Source organism: Manis javanica, chromosome 11, assembly GCF_040802235.1.
Source record: "Manis javanica isolate MJ-LG chromosome 11, MJ_LKY, whole genome shotgun sequence".
Taxonomy (NCBI): Eukaryota; Metazoa; Chordata; class Mammalia; order Pholidota; family Manidae; genus Manis; species Manis javanica.
Genome location: NC_133166.1, coordinates 113,667,937 through 113,688,054, shown reverse-complemented (window position 1 = coordinate 113,688,054; position 20,118 = coordinate 113,667,937). Strand labels below are relative to the sequence as shown.

At 50.8% G+C, this 20,118-nt stretch overlaps 1 pseudogene; it reads left to right on the top strand.

Moving 5' to 3' along the window:
* Positions 1-7,652: 7,652 nt before the first annotated feature.
* LOC118967834 (calcium-binding protein 2-like) lies at positions 7,653-10,630 on the top strand (annotated as a pseudogene).
* The last annotated feature ends 9,488 nt before the right edge of the window (positions 10,631-20,118 follow it).

The following is a 20,118-nucleotide window of genomic DNA, read 5'->3' as shown; positions in this document are numbered from 1 at the left end:
TGACGGGGACCAGCTCTGCCTGGGGGCTCATGCCTTGGACCCAGCACTGTGCCTGGGACTGGGGCTCAGCACGTGCATGGGCTTGGGTCGCATGTGTCTGGAGTTCAGGACCTGGTCCCAGGGGGCAATGGGGTGGGTGGGGGTGGAGGGAGAGATGCACACAGATATGGCCAGGCTGGGGCTGGGGGAAAATCCCTGCTGGGCTTGCGACTCTTCCTTGGCTGGATTTATGAGCCAAAGTTGTAGTTGCCCTATTTTTGGAATAACAGGAAAAGCACCTGATTCAAATTCAAAATAGTAACTATCCACAGGTGTGGCCTGATCAGTGTGTCTCTAAAGACTTACAGGCACTGAGCCTGACTCCTTGAGAGGCCACGCCCTTCTCATTGCTGACAGACACACTTCTGTGCCAGAATCCAGTCGCAGACTCATCACATGGGTAGTGCAAACATCTCCATTCAGTCCCCCCACGCCGGGGTGCCCCCCTTACGAACAAGTTTATACAATGAGTTCAAGGGGCAGCAAACCTGACCTTGGGGAAGATCCTGCCTGGAGACCAAAAGGCTCCCCCACACCCTGTCCAAAGTCTTCCAACGGGAAGACTTGGAACTCAAGTGCGGTTTTGTTGCCAAAAACGCCTTCCAGACCAACATTCAGCAGTTCTTGGGTAAATGTCTCTGTAGGTTCTGCGAGGAGGCTTCCGGCCGCTCCCGCTTACCGGATTCACCCCCACAGGGGTGCGGAGTGGCTGTGGCCCCACCAGCTCTGAAAGCAAACAACGCAACAGGCCAGAGGTTGGACGTGACCTATGCTCTTGCCTCTAACATTCCCGAGGCTTCCACTGGCTTTCAGTCAGGGTATTTAACATTTAACTAACATTAGATTTTAGAATAACCACTTCATTGATTCTGGATTCGCCCGGAGCAGGTTCAAGCCCTGAGCACTTTCCGGGGCTGTTTGGGAAGCTTGCAGGCTTGGGAGTCAGCCTGCCAGGGAGAAGATTCCACTGTCACCTGTTTGCTCATCTGTAAATACAGATTTTAAGAGCTGCCACGTGTCTGGCCAAAGGAGGTGCTCGGTAAATAGTGGGGCCCTCGGTGACACTCCCTGATGTCAGAGGAGGAAACAGACCCACTTGTCCAAGTCTGCACATCCGGGTAAGGATAGCCAGAGCCTCAGTCTCCAGTTCTAGGGCCCCGACCAGGGCAGGGAAGTCCTCAGGCAGCTCACAGGCCGGGAGGGGGGACAGTGGGGACCGGGACGCAGCCCACGCCAGGGCCACGGGGATGTCGGCAGCTGGAGGAGGTGACGGAGGCGGGAGCCGGAGGGGAACAGAGCTGCAGCTCCTGCAGCAGCTTTCCAGCCTGGCTGTGTAGACGGAGCCGCCTCCGGGTCTATCCGGGCCTATCCGGGGTCTGGGACCACTCCCTGCGCCCCACCCGCCCCTCCCCAGGCTGCTCTCCCAGCCCCTGGGCTCCACCCCTTCTGGCCCAGCAGCAGCAGGCCAGAACCAGGAGCTCCCAGGAGGACAGAGCTCCAACCTGTAAGGAGCACTTCCCACCCCCTCCCCCAGCTGGGGAGCCCACCGCACCCCCAGTCTCTAAACTTCCAGCCTTCAGAGTAGAGCCGGCCCCACTCCCATCCGCACCCTGATAGCCAGATGCTCAACCTTTCTTCTAGGGTTCCTGTTCCCCATGTAATTAGGGGGTCACCAGAGTTACCCTGTACCAGGATACAAGAAATAGTAGCTCAAGCTTGACCTATGGCAAAGAGAGCTTGGAACTAGGATGTCTGGGTTCAAGTCCTGGCCTGGCCTCTTAACCAGCTGTGTGTTCTTGAGCCAGTTACTTCACCTCTCTGTGTCTCAGTTTCCTCATCTGTAAAATGCAGATACTAATAACCTCTACTCCTGGGTTCTTCTGTAAGGATCAAATGAGTTCATTCATGTAAATGCTTGGGAACCGGGGTCTGACTGAGCCTTACCTCTCCACCTGGTTTTCTTGGCAGAGCCACAAGGAGAGAGGAAGGTATCCTTCCCAGGTGCGAAGTACCCACTCAGTGCGTGGGGAAATAACCCAAGCAGGAGAGAGGAAGGTATCCTTCCCAGGTGCAAAGTACCCACTCAGTGCGTGGGGAAAGAACCCAAACAGGAGAGAGGAAGGTATCCTTCCCAGGTGTGAAGTACCCACTCAGTGCGTGGGGAAAGAACCCAAACAGGCCTAATCAGGAGCCTCTTAGCCTCCTTTGAGCCCACAGCTGCCTGCGGCTGGGAGAGGGAGGTTTTATCCCCGACTCACAGCTGGAGGAACATCTGCTGAGCACTTAGCAGCTTACAAAAAGCTTTCAAGGACATGGTCTCATTTCATCCCCACAAGCACCCTGGGGGGAGGGAGTCTTATTCCCTTCACACAGGTGAGGACAGCAGGGCCCAGAGAGCTGCATGCACCTGCTCCGGCCTGGAGCGTGCACACCCTCCCTTTGCGGGCGAGCACCACACACCTGGGAGAGGGGAGCTCTCCTGTCCAGCTGCCGGCTCACGCCCTCCAGCCACCACGGTGGGGGCCCCGGGCAGGCGGCACCCCAGGAGGACTCGGCACTGTGCTGTGGTGTTCCAGGTGACTGCTTTTACCCCCAGTCCTCTGGCTGCACAGCCCCTGACTGTGGCCCAGCTCTGTGGCCACCCGGGGCTTCCTCCCCTGGGCCCAGAAGGGGCCAGGACCTTCCACCAGGTATTCATCAACGCCTGTCTTTGGAGGGTTTTTAAGTATATATAAACAGCTTTATTGCCACTTAAAATTCACCTTATAAAGTGTACATCCATGGGGTTTAGTATATCCAGCTGTGCAGTCATCACCACGGATTCCAGAACATTTTCATCACCCCAAAAAGAAACCCCACACCTGTTAGCAGTCACTCCCCATTCCCCTGCCCCCCCTCCGCCCATCCCCTGGCAACCACTAATCTATTTTGTTGCTATGGATTTACCTCTCCTAGACATTTCGTGCTGGAACCCTGTATGCTGCGGTCATCTGTGTCTGGGTGCTTTCACTGAGCATAATGTCTTCCAGGTTCAGCCACCGTGTAAGGTGTGGGCAGTGCTTCACTCCTTTTTATGGCCGAATAATATTCCATTACACAGCTAGGCCACGCTTTGTTTGCCCGTTCATGCACTGCTGGTCACCTGGGTTGTTTCATTTTTTGACTGTTATGAATCATGCTGCTCTATACATTTGTGTACAAAGTTTGGTGTGAACTTGTTTCCAATTCCCCTGGGTATACACCTGAGTGGAATTGCTGGGTTGTATGGTAACTAGTTTGGAAGAACTGCCAACCCCTTTCCAAAGAGGCTCTACCATTTCATACACCCAGTCACAGGATATGACATTCCAGCCTCCGCACATCCTCACCAACAATTGGTGCTGACCGTCTTTTTCACTTTAGCTATCCTGGTGAGCATGAAGTCGTATCTCAGCATGGCTCTGTGCGTGGTGCCTATCAGGGGCCAGGCTGGGAAGCAACCATGGTGGAGAAAGAGCCCCCGTCTTTGCCATCAGAGGAATCCCAGCTCAGGGTTGGGGGAGACGGACACAAGTCTTCCTTCACATGTTGCTTAGTATGTATGACGTGACGAGTGGGCCAGGTGTCACCAGAGGCACCCAAATAGGAAAGATGTGCCTCCACTCTAATGGACTTTAAATGCAGAATGTGAGATCTCTGCCAGCAATGCATCTACCCAGCTATCTGTCTGTCTCTCTATACACCCATCTACCCCATCACCCACCCATCCAACTACCAAACATTTGACCAGGAATCCATCAAAACATTTACCTATTCATTTACCCACCCAGCCATTCTCTACCTGTTTACCTCTCTGGCTTGTCATCCATCCATCTATCCATCTGTACAACCATCCACCCAGCAATCTCTGTGAGCAATCACCCATCCATACACCTACCAACCAGTTAACCATAGCTCATCACCTACCTCCCTTCCATCCAGTCAGCCACTCAACTGTCTACCCAAGCATCCATCTGCCCATTCATCCACCCAACTTTCCATCTACCCAACAAACTATCCATCCACCTATCCATCTGTCCAGCTACCTGTCTGTCCATCCATCCTTCCATCAATCTGTCCATCTATCCACCCATTTACTTAATCATCCATCCTTCCAACCACCAACCATTCAAACGCTGATTTATCAAATCACCCAGCGAGCCAGCCAGGCAGCCAGGCACTCACTTATCCACCTAACTATCCATCCATTCATCCATCCATCCATCCATCCATCCATCCATCCATCCATTCATCCATTCATCCTTCCAACACCTGGACATCCTGGACACTGGAGAAGGGTCTCCAGCTTGGCTAAGTCAGCCTGGACAGTCAGGGCAGCAAAGGACATGTCCTGGTTGCTGTCCATTGAACACAAGCCAGGGAGGATTTCCAAGCCAGGCTCTCTCCCCCTAGACACAAAGGCTTTGCTTCTTGATGGAAAACTCTTCTACCCACTAGACCCTGACCAGGTATAGCCCCCACTACCTCGGCTTATACTTTGAGACACATGTTTCTCACTACTTCCACCTTCTTAGATGGTCATTTGGACATGGAATTGTTCATCATATGGCATCTACCATTTTTAAAGCCCATCCTATCTGCCAGGAACCTGCTAGGTCCTTTATCACTTAATTTTCACAAAAGCACCATGAGACAGATACTAGGCCAACCCCCATTTTCCAGATAATGGAACCAAGGCACAGAGAGGTAAAGTGCCTTGTCCAGGGTCACACAGCGAGTCCATGGGAGAGCTCAGGCCTGCAGTCCCTTCGTATAACCTTGCAGAAAACGGAACTCTCCTCTCTGAAGGATGCTTGCAGTGTGTGCGTGGGATGCAATGCAAGGAGATGTAACCAGGCCTCCGAGGGCCGAAAGGATCCTGAAACTGAGCATGTGGTTTGTGTGAATGGTTCCAATGAGCCCTTCGCGTCCTTGACCCCTGGCTGGCGTGCAGTTGTCTCTCGGCCCTGGCCTTCCTTAGATCCTCAGACTCGCTCAGGCTGTGCACAGGCTGCTCCCTCTGCCTGCAAAGCCACCCTCCCTTCACGTGGTCTCTCCCTTGTCCCCTGGTTTGGGCACATGCCCCCCAGTCGTAGTTAGGCGCCCTCTGCTCCCTCTAAGCAGCCTGCTGGGCGTTCCTCTCCACCATTGTACTGGCTGTGCGTCTTCCCCAGGTGCAATTTGCCAGGAGGCAGGGGCTGGTTCCCAGGACCCAGGAAACCCCATAGCAGGTACTCCACAGATGACTGCTGACGATTCAGCCCCTGACATTTTCTCCAATTTCTTGCCGCCCATAGTCTCTCCAGGGGCTGCCGACCCCTGCCACCCTCATATGGCCTCCACTCAACATATCGCGCCAGATTCCGGTGCCTAGAACACTCCAAGTTCACAGCTGCTCCCTGCCGAGGAGCACAGCGCCCCCCCGGGGCTAAGCCCGGTTTAAACCGTGAGCAATGCCTGGAATGTTGCCCTGTCCCCTCATCTCCTCCGTGAAGCCTCCCAATGCCCCGTCAGGACCCCCGGCACTGGAGACTGTCTGCTGACCCTTTCTGAGTTAGATGTGCCTCAGAGCAGGGCCCCCAGGGCAGACAGGGTCTGGCGTGGTCCCAGGAATACATGAATGGATGGCCACAAGTGGCCGAGAGAGGCCAGAACCACTCGCTCAGGTGGCAGGTGTCTGGGGGGATCTGGTTCCCTGGGACAAAGCCTGGTGCGGGGGACAGGTGAATAAATCATGAGGGGCCTGGAGCAAGGCCGGGGCAGGAGACTGACCTCATTCTGGGAGGTGAGGAGCAGGCAGCTGGGTGGGAAGCAGACTGGGGGCATGACCAGGGGGCACAAGAGGCCAGTGGGGGTGCCGGCCCACCCTCAGCCTCGTCCCCGAGGAGCAGGAGGTTGGAGGTCAGCAGAAGCTGGGTGTTCAGTGTTGGCAGGAGGTAGGGCAGAGCAGGGGTGCCCTGGGGCTCTGGGTGGGGAGAAGCGGGCAGAAGGGGTGGGGCCTGGTGGGGGGACCCAGGAGTCGGCCTGGGAGAGCGGGTGGGGAAACAGAATGAGCCCGGGTGAGCAGACAGAAGGTCAGACAGATGAACGTGAGCGTCTCCCGCGACAAGGGGAGGGAACTGGTAGAGAGACGGGCATGTGGGGGCAGAGAGACCCACAGAGATGGAGCTGGACAGAGGGCGGCAGGGGCAGGGGTGCCGAGGGGGGGCCTGCAGGGGAGACAGGCACAGAAGGCACCCACAGAGCAGAGGGCGCGGACATTGAGACAGAAACAGGGAAGGAGGGTGTGGGGAGATGCCCAGAGACCAGGGGCCTCAGAGGCCAGGCATCCTGGGGTCTGCAGGGACAGTGTCGCAGAGCCCCGCGGTGCGTTCTGGGGCCAGCATGAAGGCTGGAGGGTGGTGGGGTGCAGGAGGCCTGGGGTCTCTGGGAGGGGCTGAGCGAGGGACCCGGGAGCTAGGGAAGATACGGGACTTGGGAGGTCTGGGGCCCGACCAGCCCGTGGAACAAGAAATAGGGAAGAGTACAGGGACCTTGTGGGGCCAGCCCCACACATGCCCACTAGGCCCCCCTCCCACAGGAGCGGGGACACCGGAGTGAGGCAGTGTCCCTCAGCCAGAAGGAGGTGCCCACCCTGGTGTCCATGGCCCTTTTCCAGGGCCAGGAAGACAGCAGTCTCCCCGTGGGGGACCCCAGCCCCTCTGAGGCCACTCCAGGGCCCAGCCAGGCCCCCGCCAGCCCAGCAGCGACCAGGCGGCGGGCGCTCCTCCAGGAGCTCAAGGCCCAGGTGCAGGCAGCCTATGGGCAGGTAAAGGGGCAGGGGTGTGGGGCTGTCAACAACCAGGGGCCGTGAGGGTACAACGGGTGTCCCACACTCGAACGGGGGCTCTGTAGGACAGCCTGAGGGGCGGAGGCCCGGCAGAAGCCCTTGGACATGCGTGTCAATCAGTCAATCAGCCACCTGGGAAGGAGGCTGGCGTCCCTCCCCACCTCTGCCCTCCCGGAGCCTGGCTCCCGGCACACAGGGCGCAGTCTGCTCTCCTCCGCTCCTGGCCTGAGTGCAGGGGTCGGGCGGCTGGTGAGGTCAGGCAGGCAGGGCAGGCCCTCTGAGCGGGAGCCCGGGTCCGGCAGGGGCAGGCAGGGGTGTCCGGGGCTGTGCAGACGTCGCCTCCTCGCTCAGGACAGGCTTTGCGGGAGCGTCTGCAGAGCTCATACCGCCTGGTATCATCTGCCATTCCGAGGAGAGAGATGCCCCAGCTGGCCTGGTCCACTGGGCACCTGGTTTCCCACTCCCAGGACCAGGCCCTGCTTCTGAAGACATTAAATCTTTCCTGATTGGGAGACATTAGGGGTAGGGGTTGGGGAGAAGGCTGATGGAGAGGGGGTGTCTGGCAGACCCTAGGAGTGGGCATAGGACGGCCGTAATCCCCCTCACCAGCAGAGATGCTCAGAGATAATCCTGGATCAGGGCCCAAGCCCCTGGGCCCAGAACTCCCCGCCTGCCCACCCGCCCCTGATGTTCCCCGCAAAACGCTAGGAAAATCCCCTGCAGTGCTCCCAGCCTCCCCCTGGGCGCGCAGGGGCGTAGGAGCCCACAGCGCCCCACGGCCTGCCCAGGGCTGCTCCCCAGGACTCCAGGCCCCGCATGTTCCAAGGGCCCATGGGAAACTGTGCCAAGTGGCCTCAACCCCGGGGGCCTAAGGTAGGAGGGCTAAGGCTGGGCTGGACCCTGGTGGGCCCGGGGTGGGGGACAGAGCCCTGTGAGAGGGCCGGGCTGGGCCTAGAGGTGGGGCCTGGGAAGGAGGCATGGGGTGGAGGTACTGGCTCCCCCTGCCCTCGCCCACCCAGATCTCCCCTGTACCCCTACACTCCGGCCTGTCCTGCTCTTGGCTCCACAGACCCCTGTGCCCACCCTGCCCTTGCTGGTCAGGCTTGGCCTGGGAGACGCAGAGACTGAGTTCGTGGTCTCACCCAGCCACTGGCTTTCTGCATGACCTTGGCCAAACCTCCTGCCTTTCCTGGGCCTCAGCTTGTGCAGCTGAGGGAGAGGTGGACCTTGCCGGCCCAGGATGTGGGTGGGGAGGAGAGGGCACTGCCCCTGCTCATGCCCTGCTCTGCTGCGGGATGGCTGGCAGTGGCCTGGCTGCCTCCAAGGGGACTCCCGCCCCGGCCCGGGCCCCAGCCCCAAGCCCGAGGAGCAGGGTGGCCCTGGGCCGGGCATCCAGGGCTGTGCGGTGCTCAGCCGCCCGGTGGGGTCCGCCTGCATATTCCTGTGGGCCAGCGTTGCTGCCACCCAACTCGTGTGCACAGCTGCCCACCGGCCTGCCTGCCCCTGCCCCTGTGCCCCCACTTTGCCTTTCCTGAAGGAATGGGGGGAGGGTGGACTGGGGACACTGGGGCACAGTCACACAGATCTGGGGGTGGGGGGCAGAGAGCAGCGGAGAAACAAATGAGATCAGCCATCGCGGGGCCCCAGGGAGACGCCCAGGAAAGGGGGAAAAAGGGGCAGAGAGAGACCCAGAGAACCAGCTGCAACAGCCCCCAGGAGGGTGGGCAGGGGTCACAGAGTTCTGCAGAGGGATAGCGAGCAAGAGAGACATACAGTGACCCTGAGGCTCCCAGGGCCACGCCTGAGCTTCTGCCCAACCCCAGACCCACCTCTGGCAAGTGAGCTCCGTGCCCTAGAAGTGCAGGGTGGCAGGGGTCGGCCCTAGGGGAGGTCTGGGCAGAGGGGCAACGAGGGGGACCAGAGAGGCCCGCACAGTCAGCAGGGGTGGGTGGGCGGACCCGGTCTGAGCAGCAACAGGGGACGCAGGCCCTGTGCAGGCATGCTGTGGGGGGCTGAGTGGGGCTCCCCAAAGAGCAGGGAGGAAGGGGTACAAGGCGCTCATAGTGACCCAGGAAGTTCTTGCCTTCTCTGTGCCCCCTCAGGACCGGGAGCTGCAGCCAGAGGAGATCGAACATAAAGAGTTTGGGGAAGAACCACAGGTTTGGGAGGGTTTGGTTATGGGGGGGCATGGGGTGGGGAAATGGGGCGGGGGCCTCAGCAGTGTCCAGGGGGAACTAGGAGCAAGAAGAAAGCCACGGGGACCCGTGCCAGGACAGAGGACGAGACGGAGCGGGGAGGAGCTGACGGGCCACGTGCCCACGGAGATGGAGCTCATCGAGATGTCACAGTGAGTCAGTATTTGCCTCAGACCTGCCCCACCCCCAGGTCCCCAGAGGTCACGGCCATGGCCAGGTCAGCTGGGCGTCCTGAGGAACAGAGGGGCCTGCACAGGCTGGCTTCCAGAGCCAGGGCCCAGGACTCGGTCATCTCAGTGCGAGTTCTCCTCCAGGGAGTTTTCCCACCCCTAGGAGGTGGGTGGGACATGGGACATTAGCGCCATTTTTAGATGAGGAAACTGATTCTCAGAAAGGTTAAATGGCCTGTGGAAGGCCACACAGCCAGGTCACTGGAGCCAGGATTGACCCCTGTTGAACTGGTCAGGAAAGTGAAGGAAGCTGTCAGGAGACACGGATGACCAGCCTGTGGGGCCTAGAGGAGGGCAGGACCCATGTGGGGCAGGGGGAGGCCAGGAGCACAGGGACGAGGCCAGAAGGGAGGGCAGAGGGCAGGGCAGGGCTGGGCAGGGGTCTCGTCTCGGATGTCCCAGTGTCTCCAACGGCATGGCCCCCAGGCGGCGGGAAGGTGGACTTTGGAGACTTCGTGGAGCTGATGGGCCCCAAGCTGCTGGCAGAGACAGCAGACATGATTGGCATCAGGGAGCTGCGGGACGCCTTTCGGGAGGTGTGCTCACTGGGGCTGGAAGGCAGGGGATGCCCACGGGGCTGCTTTGTGGGTTTGCCAGTGGGGCTACTGTGGGTGGATGCCAGTGGGGCTACTGCGGGAGTTGCCTACGGGACCGCTGTGGTGGGTGCCTATGGGGCCGCTGTAAGGGGGATCGCCACGGAGCTTCTGTGGGGGGGTGCCTACGGTGCTGCTGTGGGTGGGTGCCCATGGGGCTTCTGTGAGGAGGGTGCCTACAGGGATGTTGTGAGGGAGGCTACCTACGAGGCTGCTGTGGGCGGGGTTGCCTACGGGTCTTCTGTGAGGGAGGTGCCTACGGGCCCGCTGTGAGGGGGGCGCGCGGAGCTGAGTGACCCCATGCCATGACCTGTGCCACTACAGTGTGATGTCAATGTGCATGGCTCCATCAGCTTGGGGGAGCTCCAGGCAGCCCTCAAGGCCCTCTGGGGGAGCACCTCAGCCCGCGGGAGGTGGATCGGATACTTCACGACATTGACCTCAATGGGGACCGTTTGTCCCAGCTGTTGTGACACTGGCACCCCTGTTTTGATTTGACACTGCAAGTAACTTACAAAAGAATAGTGTATATGTACAAATCCCACAGAGATAAAAATACATCTCCTGTTTTCCCTGTCCTCTAGTCACCCTGTTCACCCCTCAGCAGCCAAGCTCTCCGACCGATTCCACCTGCATTTTTCCAGGTGGAGGTAATTTACTGGGAAGCAGTGATGCTTCTGTGTCGAATCCCTTGCTTACCCAGCTACCTAATTTTGTATTTGTACTTTCTGTACTTTTTTTCCTAAAATAGGCACCAGAATTGTACAATGTCAGAGCCCCCTCAAACCTGAATTTGCTCTGCTTCCAGAGATAGTGTCTTCATAAACAAGCATGTGTTTACAAATACGTCAGCAGTGGTGTCCCCTGGGCCACCCACCGTTCTCTGCCCTGCTTCTTTGTGCCTAATACCTTGAAATCAGTGCTTAGAGAGCTGCCTCCAGCATTTTAGGCACTATTTTGCATTCTGTTGTAGAAATAAATAGTACTTTAATTTCACTAATTATGTATTGATGAATAATTGAGTTATTTCCAATATTTTACCAATACACATGATGCTGCAATAATACATCCTCAATATGCTCATGTATTATTCACGGCTAGAGTGACCTTCATGTGCGGATGTCTGGGTTAGTCCTTATTTGCAGTAGTGCTTCCTTTGATTCTCAAAAATGTCCAGTGTATGTGTGTGTTCTTTGAAGTAGAATTCCTAAGTCAGAGACTATGTAATATGTAAATGCTTCATTTTGACAGATATTGTAAAATGGTTGTCTGTAGAGGTCGTACCTTTGTGTGATGGTCCAAATTTCCTTCCCCTTAACTGAGTACATTATCAAACTTTTTTTTATCTTTGTCTGTCTGATGAGTGAAAAATAGTGTCATTGACATTTTAATTTTCATTTCATCAGTTATGAGTAAAGTTGACCATGTTTCAATTTCCATCAATTAGATGGTTGAAAAAACCATTTGACTTTTCTTTCCTGTAAATAGTTTATGTCTTGCCCATTTTCTATTGATTGTCAGTCTTATTAATTTGAAAGAGCTTTTGATATATTAGGGAGAGCTGCTTATATTTTAGAAATAATTTTTGGAAATTAATGGCTGGAGGTAACAATATACAGACACCTTATTTTAAACCCATGCTTCTCGTACTGGTTTACATATATCCCAGGGAATACTTACCAGTGTGGCAGGAACGGAGTAGATGGTGTTTAATAGCATCAGCTCTGGGGCCAGATGGCCTGGGTTCACATTCCAGCTCTCCCTCTTGTTAGCTGAATGCCTTTGAACAAATATTTCGAATTTCTTTGACTCAATTAACTATCTGTAAAATAGGTAAGAATAATCTCTGCCTCACAAGGCTGGGGTGAAAGAGACTATGCCACGAAAAAGATAGCTTACAAAACAAAAAATACTTGTCCTGTTATGTGGATTAAAAAAAAAAATCATAAGGACACACACAAAAATCTAAAGCAAAGAGATGGTAGAAGTTTAGCAATGCAAATTATGAACCAGAATCCATCTGGCACTGATTACTTAACAGACTGCATCAGTCACCTTACTGCTGGGTAGCAAACTACCCCAAAACATAGCGTCTTAAAACAACAACATTCAATTCGTTTGCAATTCTGTGGGTCAGCAGTATGAGCTGGGCTTCTGTGGGCAATTCTGTTCATCTCAGCAAGGCTCACATTTGGCTTTTATTTGGGCTTTTTACTTAAAATTGTGTGCTTTAAAAACATCTTTTTAAATAATGTATTCTGTGCCAATACTACTGTTTGTTTTTGGAACTTTGGAAATTATAGCTTAATGATTATATTTAGCAGGTAGGTCTCCCTACCTTGTCCTTAAAGAGCATCACGGCTATTTCCGACCCTTCGCTTATCCTTATAAAGTTTAGAGGAAGATTGTCAGGTTTCATTGAACAAGAAGGCAGAGGAGAAGGAGGGGGAGACAAAGGATGGGAGACGGAGGAGGACGCTGGGACGGGCAGGGGAAGAAGGTAAAGAACCGGCAGCTGCAAGAAAGAACACAGCTGTGATTTTTGGAATTTTTATTGGAATCATATTAAAATATAGACTGAGTTGAGGAGAAATTACATTCTAAGATTTTGCATTTAGCACATAGTTTAAAATTTACTATTGATTTTAATAGTGGACCTGTTGATGAGATGTCACCTCACACCAGTTAGGATGGCCAGCATACAACAGACAAGAATCAACACATGCCGAGAGGCTGTGGAGAAAGGGGAGCCCTTCTACACTGCTGGTGGGGATGTAAATTAGTGCAGTCACTGCGGAAAGCAGTATGGAGGTTCCTCAAAAAACTAAAAATAGAAATACCCTTTGACCCAATAATTCCACCCTTAGGAATTTACCCTAAGAAAACAAGAACCCTGATTTGAAAAGACATATGTTTATTGCAGCACTATTTACAACAGCCGAGATACGGAAGCAACCTAAGTGTCCATCAGTAGATGAATGGAAATGGATGAAGAAGATGTGGTACATATACACAATGGAATATTATCCAGCCATAAAAAGAAAACAAATCCTACCATTTGCAACAACATGGACGGAGCTGGAGGGTATTATGCTCAGTGAAATAAGCCAGGTGGAGAGAGACAAGTACCAAATGATTTCACTCATCTGTGGAGTAAAACAACGAAGCAAAACTGAAGGAACAAAACAGCAGCAGACTCGCAGACTCCAAGAAGGGACTAGCAGTTACCAAAGGGAAAGGGCTTAGGAGGGTAGCTGGGGAGGGAGGGAGAAGGGGATTGAGGGGCGCTAGAAGCAGCACTCACAGTATAGGCAGGTCAGGGGACGGCAGCACAGCACCGAGAAGACAAGCGACGACTCTGTGGCATCTGACTGCGCTGAGAGGCTGCCTGCAGGGGGAGGTGAGGACTTGATAATACGGTGAATGCTGTTCATGTGAAACTTTCCTCAGATTGTATATCAATGATGCTTTGATTTAAAGAAGTAATAACGTACCTGTTGATATGTTTTTTATATGTCTATATAGACAATCAAATCATGCCCAAATAATGACATTTTTGTTTTTCCCTTTCCAATCCCGCAACCCCCCAATGTTCCTGGCAAAGACGTGAACTGCATCCTCACCTTGTTCCTATTCTTAAGAGTATCCCAGCGTTTCACATTTTAACTCCAGTTTGCTGTGTTTTAGGTACTTTTAAAAATGACAAATCAAGCTAAGGAAGATCCCTTTTACTCCTAATTTGCCAACATTTAAAAAGAAAATCATGACTGGGTATTAATATTAAATAATTTTTCTGCATCTATTGAGATAATTGTTTAATAATAAATGTAAAACATATAAAATGTTGTGGAATGGCACAAACTATATTTTGGAGGAAATTTACACTATTAAATGCTTACAAAAGAAAAGAAGAAAAGCTAGTCATCCAAATGAAGAAGTTAAAAAAACAGAATGAAACTCAGCAAGAAAATAATAAAGGTGGTGGCAGAAATTCACAGACCTTATAACAGTCATATAATAGAAAAGATTAATAAGGCTGAGAACTTGTTCTTTCAGATACTAATGAAATGGACCAAACTGTGAGAGTTAGTAAGGAGAAAAGGAAAAGCACAAATATATTAGTGATACATCAGATCCCTGACTACAAATGCAGCAGAGATTTTAAATATGACAATAGTTGCATGTGAATAAACTTGAAAACTTAGATGATGGGTAAGTGCCACGAAGAAATTATCAAGCATGACTCAAAAAGGAGTAGAAAATCTTAATTGTTCTATCAGTAAAGGAATAAACTCTATGGTTAAAAAATATCAGTCATAGATCAGATGCTTTGTAGACAAATTCTACCAAACATTAAGGACAGAAAAGAGGGAAATGTTCCTCAAGTCACTTTATAAGACTAGTAAAGTCGATATTAGATAAAGTACAGGAAACAAATATTACTGATGGTTCTTGTAAGATAAATTCTAGCCAAAATAAGCAGGCGAAGAGAGGCGACAAAGGGCCAGGTAATTTATTTGAATACCCCCAGGTGACGTCTGTGGCCTTCTTGTCAGAGACCAGAGAAGTCACACAGGGTTAGGGAGGTGGGGCGCTTATAAGGGATTAGGAGGGGAGGAGTGGACAAATTATCTTAGGGGGTGTGGAGAGGTATGATTGGCTAAAGGTGATATAATAGTCAACTAGAAACTTTTTTCCTTCCAAGAGGGAGGAGGCTGACATCCAGGTCTTAGTTGGCACATCTGAAGGATAGAATTCAGGGAGAGCTGTCCCCTTTCCATATACGGCATGGACCTTGGGGTCTGGTCTGTTCTCCCCCTATGGCATCTCTCTGTTCTGCTTGCATGATGTCCTTGTTTTTCCTTTCTCCAGCCTAACATTCCAGCCTTTTGGTCATAATGGGTGACGACTCAATCTGGCTACTTCCGGCTGACAAGGGGCATCGTGGGGGTTTGAGGCTGGTATTAGGCTGAAGCAGGAGGTTCAGTGGGAAGAGGTGCGTAACGGAGAAGTAACATCTGGTTGGTGGCGACTCGGGTCATCTGAGTTAGCTGCTGTTGGAGGAACCTGGGGACATAAGGGGCAACTAAGAGTAAACTACAAACTGTTATTAAGGGGCCCAGTAGGGGCATTAGCCAGGCTATTATGGGGGACTGGGATTCTGGATCGAGTTTACATCTCAATGACTAGTATTGGGATTTAGTATAGATAAGACTACATTATTGAAACAATACTTTTCTCTAAAATCACCCTTATTTTTATTAGAAGTAGCTAGATTAAGAAAATAATTAACAGTTGGCTTTATTATTTGCATAAGTGCAGCAAGAAGAGCAATTGATTACATGGGATCTTTTAAATATGCTTTGCTGGAACTTTTTGTAAGGAATTTCAGATTGAACTTTTAAGGGCCTCTTGAGGCCAGAAAGCCAAGCCAGACTTGCCATCAGGTTGTGCCTGCAGTACCTGTAGATTTGGGTGAATTCCTCTCTTCTTGAGGTTCCTGCACCTGCCAGGCAGTGACCTTCCTTACTCACCTGGTAAGGGTGCTGGGAACCCTGTAAGCAAGGTACCAGGCCAGTTCTTCCAAGGGGCTTTGTTGGCTTTATAAAGTCAACCTTAGTTCCTTAAAGCTGTCTGTTCACATCTGAGTTTATGCACGTGTCTCTCAGGTATGACATTCCAGTCAAAGCCTTGGTAGTATAACCTGTGTTTTTAATTGGTCCTCTTACAAGGAATGCAGGTTCTTATTGAACTTATGCAAATAAACATACTGCCATGAAACATTAAAATACTGAAAGCTTTTAAATTCTTGAGGGGTCAGGTAGAAAGATAAATGTTTCAATTCTGCTTATAAAGGTATTGTCATTCACGAAACTGTCGTCAGCTTAAGAGAAAAAGCTTAAAACACTTTATCAGCAACATCTGAAACAAAAAGTCAAAAAACCATCTTCCTTAGTTCACTTAATCCTATGTAACCAATACCTGTTCTGCTGAAATCTAGTTCTTTACTAGTGTAGGAGTAATAAAACAGTGACTATAAATGGCAAAAGACTTACAAATGACAATGGTTAAAGATCTGATGAGAGCTTACTGTAAGACAGTTGACATAAGGAAATTCTGATATTTCTGTAACACAAAACATTCAGTAACAAAGTTCAGCATTATTCCCTTTGACAGTGCTTTCCAGGTAATTAAGCAGGTAAGTATATATCAGATAAATAAGCCAAATTAGTTAAATACTTTCTCCAATGAGAAAAAAAATTCCTCTGACATGTTCCAGGGGCCCTCTGGAAAATATCAGAGTTAACTAGAGGTAAAAGTACTTTTTTGAATTTGATTTTGGGAAGTTGTCAGAAGAAAGTTTTAAGGCACTTGCTTAAATAGGATTCTAGGTTGCTACGAAGCAGCACTTACCTAATTGACTAGAATGACAACAAAGTACTTCAAAGGCAAATAAAGGTTACACAGTTGTTATCAAATTTAGCTTTTAGTCTTTTTAATATTAAGATCTCATTTTCTTAAAGACTGACAACTCACTGAGACTTTAAGCATAAGAAACTGCTTTGATAAAACAATTAGAACTTTCTGCAATCTTTCAATATTAAGAGCCGACTAACGGTTAAGAAAACTTTGTCTTTTTAACTGAAAACAAAATTCTAATTTTGCTGGGTACTTGATACTGAGACTCATTTGCTTTAATTTTATATAGCATGACTATATTAAATTCTTAAGTAGTTTTGATTAGAATTTAAAACTATTACTTTAACTTTCAGTGAACACTGAAAAATAGGCTACTGTAAACTGTTACACTAGCATTTTTCAGATCGATACATTTATGAACGTATATTATCTTTTTTGGAAATGTGCTTTATAGCAATTTCTTATTAGGCACAAAATATGTCTATATAACTTAGCAAACTTCAAGAATTTTGGTTACTATAAAAATTCTCAGACTGTTTGCATATATATATACTGTTATACATTAATACAGTATTATTATTAAGATATTTATTTGCTAGGCTTGTTTACTTATTTTTAGCAACTATGCTAGATTACTTACAAAACTTTTACTGAATGTTTAGACAAAGCTAAGCTTTTAAGCATTTTATTCTTAAAAGATTTAGCAGATAACATTGACTTAAATGACTTTAGGTAAACTTAGGCAGCTGATAACAAGGACATGCCCGCCTCAGCTAAACTCAAATTAGCATTAATGATGAACATTTTTTACTGTTTTTCCTTTCTCCAGCCTAACAGTTCTCAGTCATGAAATTAGTTGCAAAATTAAATATTAGCTAACAAAATCCAGCAATGAGTTAAATACATATACATACATTATACATATCTTATATATTATCAACACACACAGACGCCCAGGAATGCAAGACTGTCTTAAATTGAGAAGTTTGATTAATGTAATTTGCCACATTGATAAGCCAACTCATTACATCTCTGATAATCATCTCACTTTGGTTTCAGATCAGAACCATGCCTCCTGCCCCCACCTACTACATCACATCAGTTGAGAATCAGTCCTTTGATCTGACATAGAGGAAAACACAGGGGGCGTAGTGAGAGCGGTTTCGAGGGAACGTGGGAGGCCGGGCAGGACTGAGACCAGCGGAGGGGAGGGCATCTGAACCGCGCAGCTGCCAGGGCCAGAGGCGGTGTTGTGCGTCTCGCCGACACCGCCCTCCCCACACACCTGCTCCCACGCAGACCTCGCCGCCTCCCAGCAGCAGCAGCTTGAAGTACGGAGCCGCCCCAACACTGGCGTTTTCTCCGGAAGTTTTGGGCCGGTGCAGGGCTCATTAGACTTTGGGAATGTATTCATCCCATTCATTTAACAATGCGTTAAATGTGTGTGTGTGTGTGTGTGTGTGTCTCTCTCTCTCTCTCTCACACACACACAGATACACTTACTGTCCAGCCACACTGTGCCTGGTGGTATGCGAGACGGGAGGAGATGTGTGTGTGTGTGTGTGTGTGTGTGTGTGTGTGTGTGTATGCGAGATGGGAGGAGATGGCTGTGGGTGTGTGTGTGGGTGTGTTTCTCTCTCTCTCTCTCACACACACACACACACACACACACACACACACACACACACACAGATACACTTACTGTCCAGCCACACTGTGCCTGGTGGTATGCGAGATGGGAAGAGATGGGTGTGTGTGTGTGTGTGTCTCTCTCACTGTCTCTCTCTCTCTCTCTCACACACACACACACACACACAGATACACTTACTGTCCACCACACTGTGCCTGGTGGTATGCGAGATGGGAGGAGATGGGAGGAATTTGGGACGCAGGCCCAGCAATAAACAACATAGTAAAAGGCAGGAAGTGAGGAAGATTCTTAACGTCCTCTTCAGCAGACAAGCACTCAGCCCACCTGGGGGGCTGGGCAGGTGGTCTTGTCTGATAGGCTCTCAGACCCAGAGGCCAGTTATCTCAGGAGAAATCAGAGCAGTAAACTTCCTGTATTAAGTTAATTTTAAATATTCAGGGACCGCTTAACAAGTCTGCACCCTCAGCCCATGATCACATTCCTGAAAAATCCTTAAAAGGGGGAACCCCCAACCTTTCAGGGCACTCCTCTCTCTGAGGTCGCCCACACTTTCTAAGTGTGTAACCTTTTAATCTTAAACTTTCTCCAACCTTTCAAGGCGCCTCTCCTCGCTGAGGCTGCCTGCTGCACTTTTTCTCTCTTTAAGGACCTTTAAATAAAACCTGTGCTCTGCTCCACTACTGTGTCTCTGCCCTTCATGTCTTTGTCGCGCCAGGGACAAGAACCGAGGAAAATACACAACGTCCCCCCAACATTAGTGCGCCAGACAGGTTGTTTGGTTTTCCTTAATGAAAAAATAGTGTATGCTCTTGTAACTTGCATGGCATGTTAATTTGCTAAGGATTTCCACATTTGAAACTGGGGACCCCTAAAGGAGCCTGTTCAGGAAGCCCCTGGGTCTGCCGGCCTCTCCGGGAAGGGTGTTTCCTGTGCAGAGTAAAGGTGCACAGTTTCCTGTTTGCCCCTAGGGATGGAAGTAGGCCGGGGGCTGGTTCAGATGCAGGCACATCCCCACAAGTTCCTGGGAGTTCTGTTTTGGGGGCCGCCTGCCATAGTTGTGATCTGAGGAAAACACTTCAGCCCTTCCTCGCACAGACATATGGATGTTACTGTTGCAGTTAACGAGAAATCGAAGGTTATCGGAAAAGGCTTCCAAGATGTAGACACCAGGGAGGAAGTTATTTGTCAATTCAGATTTGGTAACGAGAAATTCCCGGTAAGTAGGCCCTCCTTTCCTCCAGTGACAACCGTCCCGCATCGGGCTGCCTCCCCACAGTGAGCCCAGCCTGGACACCTGCCAGTGACACCCAGGAACTAATCCGTCCCCAGCACCACCGGGCACCAGGGAGTAGCCTTCACTGCAGCCGACGCTGGGATTGGGGCAGGGTGGCCCTCAGAGCTGCGTCCCCCTCTGTGCGCCCCTGCCTGCACCCAGTAGGGGGCACCTGGGCATTTCAGATCAGAAACCCGTGGCTGGTTTTGCCCCGAAGGAGGGAAGCAGGGCGGGTGCCTGATGTTCACTGGTGGGAGTGGTCCAGACAGCAGATTCAAATCCCTCCAAATGTATCTACATATGTAACTTTGTTTTGCTAAAATACTAAGAGAGGTTTAGGAGAGTGGAGAATGTATGATATGATTCCAGAATTTACATGAAAGAGCAAGTGGGTTTTCCATGGAGGAAAGTCAACCCGTGCCCGCTCAGACATCTCTGAATTTCTAATCCACAGAACCTGTGCGCATATGAAATTTTCCTGCTTTATGTCCCTAGGTCTGCGATGGTTCAATACACAGAGCAGATAACTGGAATGTCCCGCATTCACAAAGGACACTGGCCTGCTTTCACAGCCTTCTTCTAGATCCTTCTATCCCTTGGGTGACTTCAGTGTCCCCACAAATAAACTTAGAGCATTCTTCTCTCCACCTCCCCACACTCAGTGATGTCTGTGTGGAGGCCCCCTCAGCTGCCCTCTGTCAGTTTACCAAAGGGCCGGGTTTCCTTGAAATTGTAGACTCCCTGGGAGGGTTTGGGATAAGGGACAAATGGAGGCCTCATCTTACTGCCCCTTCAAACTCCTGCCTGGGGATGCCCACAGGGAGAGCACCGGGCAGAGCTGCAGTTCACAAGGTCACCAGGGCAACCTAT